The sequence below is a fragment of the Tenrec ecaudatus genome, chromosome 5 (genome assembly GCF_050624435.1).
Source record: "Tenrec ecaudatus isolate mTenEca1 chromosome 5, mTenEca1.hap1, whole genome shotgun sequence".
Taxonomy (NCBI): domain Eukaryota; kingdom Metazoa; phylum Chordata; class Mammalia; order Afrosoricida; family Tenrecidae; genus Tenrec; species Tenrec ecaudatus.
In genome coordinates, this window is record NC_134534.1 from 83310531 (window position 1) to 83318686 (window position 8156).

Consider the following 8156-nt stretch of genomic DNA (forward strand, 5'->3'; position numbering starts at 1 on the left):
AGATTATTGTGGCAATGTTTTAATATCCCCCATTAGACACCTGATAGGGCTAACAATGGCTCTTCTGAATCTCTCATTCTAGGCCTTTGATGTATGAGTTTCTCCATTCAAGTTATCGTTATGCTTCATCCGCATTTAAAAATTCCAGGTCTGTTCTGGTTTTGTTTCATTGGTCATGACTGAAGTAATTCAAACCAGTTTGAAGCCTTAGTTCCCAAAAGGTGTACAGAGTGTACCACTGGGGACCATGCTGCATGTACAGGTGTTAATGATTAATGATTCACAAAGCTGGATAGAATATACTAGGTTTTATCAATTTACACATTTTATTTCTCAAACAACCATCATGTTTCCATTATGACCATGTGTGCACAATGAGTTGGGTTGGGTTTGCCTTTTAAAAAGCTATTTTTAGAACAGTACCCTTTAATTATGCAAAAGTACAGAACCAAGCTTATTGTTACAATAGAGAAAAATAATTATTAATTTTCTCTCCTTTTTCTTTTCCTCAGGTGACTTCACTTCATATGTCAGGGCAAAATTCCTTCAGAAATTGAACTGCACCTTTAAGGTGAGGATTAATACACCTTGAGTAGAATAAAAGCAAGATGATTTTGTTACAGTTTGGTGTCATGGGACATTCCTCAGTGGCCCTACGTATCCCCTTGGTGCTATACCATTTAACAGGAGCATGAACAACTTTGCCTAAATGCTGTTTTCAAATCTTTTTTTCCCTAAAGTTCCCCCCATCAATAATGTAAGTATATCATGGACAGCCTTTTCCCAAGTAATTATATCTTGCCTATTTATTTTACTTTAAAAAAAGTTAACTTTGAATTTATATCAATTTTCTGTTTAAATTACTTGTGATTAGCTTTTTTCTACTAGCTCCTTTCTAAATCAAACAATATGATTGATATGTTTATGTTGTATTCTAAAGGTGATCTAAATGAAGAAAATACAGATCCACATTGATAGGGGTATCAAAATAACATACCTCTATGTTTTAAAAATATGTTTAGTGTTCCAGTAATTTCAGACAAGGCTAGGATGAATGTAACCATTTCAATATTCATAAAGTCCAGTAGGAGTTAGGATGTATGCTGAGGCACAAATATTTTTATATTTGCATCTGAAAATGAGCTTAAGCTAGCAGTTATATTTATTTATATTAGAAATTTTGTTTTGGCTTATAGTTAACTTTTGTTATTTAATTATTTTATAGGGAAATTGTGTTCATGTGTGAAACTGTGAAATTAATTTCCTATTGCTATAGGATGCGTTAGTAACATTTTGGGGCCTCAAAAAAGTCTATTTGACATAAGTCCTAAACAGTAAGTTTGCAATAACATACTATGTACCCCCCAAAAAGTTAAATTGATGTCAAATGTGTGAATAATATAGTGTTAAACTAAAGATTCTATTATTAAACATATTGAAAGTCCTTTGTGAAAAACATATATCCATTTAATTTATATCGGTGGTTAAAAACAAATTGCAAAAAAAAATAAAATAAAATAAAAATAAAAAAACAAAAACAAATTGCAGTTACACGGCATCGGAGACATGTTGACCTAGTAGTTCATTAGGTATACTTCATCAAGTGTAATCTTGCCAAAAATAAAATATTACAAACTATTTTCTTGAAATTAATTATTTTTGTTGTTTTCCTTTCTTTTTATGATCAAAATAAAATATCTTTATTTTTATATAACCAAGTTGTATTAATCACAAATCTTAGTACTTGGAACAGTATCATTATGTGTGGATGGTTCTAATTTTTAATTTTCTTTTTATATTCTATAAAATATAAATATATATTGGGATATATTAATATATTGGTATATGACTATGGAAATACATTAGGAGAATTATAATTCTGTGAATAAGCTAATTCATTATGTGGCAACTACCTTAAGTATAAAAAAGTCTAATCTACAATACTTAATGCGGGCTTAGAATTGTAGTCAAGTGTCATAGAGCAAGCACAGATTTCCATGAATTTTAGATTTTGGAAGTATAGGAAGTTCTTTTATGAAATGCATACCTTTTATGTAGCTGCAGGGGGAAATGCATACATTTTTTGTAGCTGCTTATATTAGGCTGGGTTGACCAGAGAAACAAATCCAGTGATACTCATATGCGCAAGAAAGAGCTTTATATCAAAAGTGATTATGCATCAATAAAACATCCCAGCCCAGTTCCACTCATTTGCATAAGCCCCCTCTTCAGACTCAGGCAACCACATGCAATGATGCAGAATACAGGAAGGTCACGGGCCAGTGGGTGCAAAGTTGTGTGGATCCAATGGCGGTGGGCACATCTCCAGGGCTCTGGCAGCACCAGGGTCAGCCAGCAGGAAAGTGAAGGAAGAGACAGAAGGGAAGGTACCCAGGGCCCTCTTTATGGGAAGGCGACATGCACAAGGCCACACGCACAAGGTGGCGCCATGAGGCTGTTACCTAATTGATAGGCTGAACATCCCTACACTTTTATATATCTTCAAGTTGACCTGAAATTATGTAATTACCACAGATCACCCTTGTCAGCTTTACACCTTTAGACAACTCAGTTTAATGGTTGGAAGGAAAAAGGAAGAATCAGTTGAGTTCATTTTACATTTGCATTGAGATTGTTAACAACACTATTTTGTACATTGTGAATACCCAGCCATGTTTAATGAATCCCTAAAATCATCTAAAACATATTTCAAATGGCTTGGTAAACTTAGAGACACAAATCTTTGTAATTCTTGTAAGTACAACCATTCTCCATAGTAAAGTTGCATTACTGAGTTAGATGGAATATGATCATGAAATAATATTTTTAATATGCATTACTGTATTAGGTACTCTCTTAAAGGACTTTTTGCATATTGCTCTTATCTGTAGTTGCTATGCTAACTGCTCTTATTCATTCAAATATATTTTCTTAAGCTACTCCTTGAATTATCTGTGAAGACAGCTATATCATGTGTGCATAATGATATGTTTCCTATTGTCTGAAATTGCTATCTAGGTCATCTGATAAAAGATGAACAGAAGCAAGGACAATAATGTTAATAGCACTTCTGTAGTATTTTCTATGTAGTATAAATGTATCATACATAATAATTTATAAAATCATTATAACAATGAGTATCACTATTTTATTTTATATACGATGAAATTAAAAGACACAGAGATTTAAAAAATGTATCCAGTTCACAAAATTTGAATTCAAGAGGTTAGGCTCCACAGACTATGCACTTTTATTTTAAAGGAACCATTCCTGAGTGTCTCTGCTGCATGAAATTTGTTTATATAGCTAAGTCCCTCTGTTTGCATTTATTTTGTCTAATGACTTTTACACCTTCTTATGTTAAATTTTTAGATCCTTAGCCTTCAGCGTCTTTTCAAACCTAAGTAAAAAGCTGTTTTAGTCAGGGAAATTTGTTGTTATGATTATCATTTTCTAAACCTCAATCCCTCCATCTCAGAAAGGATTGGTGGGCAAGTTTGCTTTGTTGCCATTTTTTGAAGACCAACATTTCGCAAAAGTTGTGTACTGTTTCAGCTAATTCAGAAGTCTCCAGTTTGGATCCAGTCTCGCAGAGCACACCAAGCCTCCCATTCTCCTGGCGCTGCATGCATGACTTCACCGGATCCACCTACAGGTGTCCTCTGTATACCAGTCACTGTTCAGTATTCAGGCCCATGGATGGTTAGTTTTATTATCATTTTATATGTGTGTTGGGGGGGGGGGAATTTTTCTTATTTTCTTGGGAATTAAATAGTATAATTTTTTTGAAATGTATTGAGAGTTTAGTGGTCTTCCACGAGAGGTCTACTTTTGAAATATCCCAGTAAATGGTGATTCAGAAGATTTTGTCTTGGGCTAAGCAATTTATAAGTGACAGACTATGTTGGTATCATGCTCATAACCATTATACCATGGCACATTTTAGCTTAGTGGTATTATTACTAAGGTGGTTGTATATGTAATGAGGTTTTATGTACTTGACCTTTTATGTGTAGCTTTCTATTATTGACAATCAGCTTCATTTTCTGAATGGGAAGACGTACTATTGGATCTGGGGTCCTGGACACCCTCAGGGCTCACTGTCTCAGATAGGTGTCCCTACTGTGTGGAGCTACTATGCAATTGCCAAAGGAATTCCATCCAGGCCTGCCTCATTGGTCCTAAACGAGGGAGGTTGAAGCTGGATTAGTACATTGAAATGGGTCTGTACAGGAGAAGAGAAGCCAGGTCTGAAAATGTTTAGAACCAACGAGAAGAATGCTCCTCACCAGAGGTCTCATGTTGGATATAGACTGTTATATGGTATATTTGGTTTGGAATGGGTACACCAGGGGAAGTCAGAACAAGTCTAGAGGGTGACTGTAGAACAGACCAACAATTGCTCATATGAAAGTTACGTTTGGAGGTGAAGAAAATTAAAACAAGTCCATAAGAGGCAAAAATATGACCTTGAGCATATACTACCTGAGTTTAAAATCATCTCAAGAATAAAATTGACTCATTGAATACTAGTTTGAAGGTCATATGAATTATGGAATAATTTAAAGCTATCAGACATGAAGAATCTAAAAATTCATTTAAAAAGAGAGACAAGACTAAACTGGATGTCAGATGAGACTCTGAAACTGTTTCTCAAATGCAGAATAGCTGAATAGAAAGGAAGAAATGATGAAGTAAAAGATCTGAATAAAAACTTCAAAAAGCAACATGAGAAGAGAAAGTAAAGCATTATATTTGCAAAGATCTGGAATTGGGAAGCCAAAAGGGAAGAATACGCTCAGCATATCCAAAGCTGAAAGAATAGAAACAGAAATTCAAGCACTGAGTTGCAATATTGAAGGATTCTAAGACTAAAATATTGAAGTATGCAGAATGCATCAAAAGAAGATGGAAGAAATACACAAATCATTGTATCAAAAATAATCGGCATACATTCAGCCATTCCAGGAGGCAGCCTATGATTAAAACAATAAAAGGGAATTGAAGGCAGAGGTCCGTGCTGTATTGAAGGAATTGGAGAAAAACAAGATGGCAGGAATTATCATAATTTCAAGGGATATTATTTAACAAACGGAGACAGCTTGAAAGGTGTCAACTCATCAATGCTAAGAAATGTGTAAGACACTTACCTGATCAACCAACCAAAAGGGCTCAATATTTGTGCCAATTCCAAGAGAGAAGATCCAATAGAGTGTGAAAACCACTGAACAATATCATTAATACAACACACGAGGAAAATGTTGCTAAAGATAATTCAAAACTGGTTGCAGCAGCACATCAGTAGGGAACTGCCAGAGATTCAGTTTGGATTCAAAAGAGCATGTGGAATAAGGGATGTCATTACTGACATCTGGTGGACTGGGGCTGGGTGGAGGCGATTGCACCAGCCTCACAATTGTTTTTATCGTTGCGGCCATTGCTGCAGCTCATCTTGTCAACCCATCTTGTTGGGGATCTTCCTCATTTTGCAGCTCTTCTACTTTACCAAGTGCGATGTTCTTCTCAAGGGACTGATCTTGCTTGGCAACGTGTCCAAAGTACAGGAGCCAAAGATTTGCCATCCTTATGTCCAAGGAGAATTCTGTCTGTACTTCTTCCAATACAAATACATTTGTTCTTTCAACCATCATTAGTACTTTCAATTCACCAGCACTATGTTTCAGATTCATTGGTTTGTATCCAATGTATAACTTTCTCATTCATATGAGGCAATTGAAAATAACATAGTTTGGATCAGGTGCAGCTTACTCCTCAAAGAACCTCTTTTTTCAACTCATCAAAGAGATCCTGGGCAGCATATTTGCTTAATCTCTGCAAATGCAAAGGGTTGTTTAATCTCTAAACTGCTGCTTCCTTGAGTGCTAATTGTGAATACAAGCAAGATAAAATCTTTGAAAACTTCAATTTTTTTTTCATTTATCATGATTTCACCTATTGGTACCGTTGTGAGAATTTTGATCTTCTTTACAATGAGTTATAATTCATACTGAAGACTGCAATCTTTGATCTTCTTTAGAAAATGCTTCAAGTCTTCACTTTCAATATGCAAGGATGTATTATCTGCATGTTGCTGTTAATCTGCACCTCACAGGTTGTTAATAAACTTTCCTCCCATCAGGAGCTCATGTTCCGCTTCAGATATTCCAGCTTCTCTGATTATTTGCTCAGTATACAGATTAAAGAAGTATGGCGAGAAGAAACAACCCCTGAGTGTAAACCAGGGAGTATTCCCTTGTTCTGTTTGCCCATCTGCTTCCTGATCCATGTACAGATTCCTATGAGCACAACTAGGTACCCTGCAATTCCCACTCTTCTCAGCTATCCATTTGTTATGATCCACACATCCAAATGCATTTGCATATTTACGAATCATTTTCCTGGTATTCTCTACTTTCTTTCCAGATCCATCTGACACCAGCAATGGCATCCTGTTTCACTTCCTCTTCTGAATCTTCCTTGAGCCTTTGTCTTCAAACTTTGTTGGATGTCTTAACGGTAAACTTTTGCTTTTATATGATATTAATGATATTGTGCTATAATTTGAGCATTCTGTTGGGTTACCTTTCTTGTGAATGAGTAAAAATATGGATCTCTTTCAATCAGTAGGCAAAGTAGTTTTCTTCAAAATATTCTGACATAGACAAGTGAGTGCCTTCAGTGCTTCATCAGCTTGTTGAAATATTTCAATTGTGATTCCATCAATTCTGGGAAGCTTGTTGGGTTTTTTTTTTGTTAATGCTTTCATTGCATTCTGAATTTCTTCCTTCACTATCGTTTCTTGCCCATAGTCTATAGCTTGAAATGTGTCTATTAGTCCGTTTTTGTACATCGACTGTATTATTTCCATCTTCTTTTCATGCTTCCTGCATTATTCAATACTTTGCCCAAGGAATCTTTCAATATTGCAACTTAAGGCTTGAATTAATTTTCTTGATTTTTTTCAGTTTAAGGTGCGCTGAGCATGTCCTTCCTTTTTAGTTTTCTAGCTGTAGATCTTCACTCATTTCATTATATTTTACTGACTCTTCTTGAGCTGCCCTTTGAAATTTTACAGCCAGTTCTTTGATTTGTCATTTCTTCCATTGTCTTAGCTCCTCCATAATTAAGAACAAGTTTCAGAGTTCCTTCTGACATTCACTTCAAACTTCTCTTTCTTTCCTGTCTTTTTAATGACCTTTTTTTTGCCCCCTTCATGAGTGATATTCTTGATGTCCTCCCATAGCTCATCCTGTCTTCTGTCATTAGTGTTCAATTAATAATATGTGTCCTTTAGAAATGTTCAAGGTTCAGGTGAGATAGACTCAATGTTGCATTCTGGCCCTCACTGACCTCTTTCAATTGTCTTCAGCTTCAATTTGAAATTACATATGAGCAATTGGTGGTCTCTTCCACAGTCAAGCCCTGGCCTGATTTTAGCTGCTGATATTGAGCATCTCTATAGTCTCTTCTACAGATGTAACCAATTTAATTTCTGGATATCCCATCTGGAGGAATCTGAGTTTACATTTGCTATTTTTGTTGCAGAAAAATGATATTTGCTATGAACAAGGTGTTGGTTTTATAAATTCTATCATGCCATCTCTGGCTTAGTTTCTATCACCAAGATCATATTTTCCAACTACTGTTCTTCCACTTTGTTTTTGACTTTTGCATTCCAATGGACAGTAATTAACAATGCATCTTGACAGCAAGTTTGATCCATTGGTGACTGAGGATGCTGGTAGAATTCTTCAATCTAACATCACTAGCTTTAATGGTTGGTGCATAAATTTGAATAGTAGTTGCATTAATTGGATTTCCTTGAGTTCAGCTACATATAATCCTATCACAGACCACATTATACTTTAAGATTGGTCTTGAAATGTCCTTTTTGAAGACAATGTAAAGCCATTCCTTTTGATCGCGTCAAACCCAGCATAGCAAACCATGCAATTGTATGCTTCAAAATGGCCAATATCAGTCCATTTCAGCTCACTAATGCCAAATATATTGATGTCTATTCATTTTGTGTGATTTTGATGACACCAATTTTTCCTGTATTCAGGAAATGCATACATTCCAAGTTCTGGTTATTAATATATTTTTGTAACTGTTTTTTAAATCACATTTCAAGTAATACCCCATGAGCAAATGAG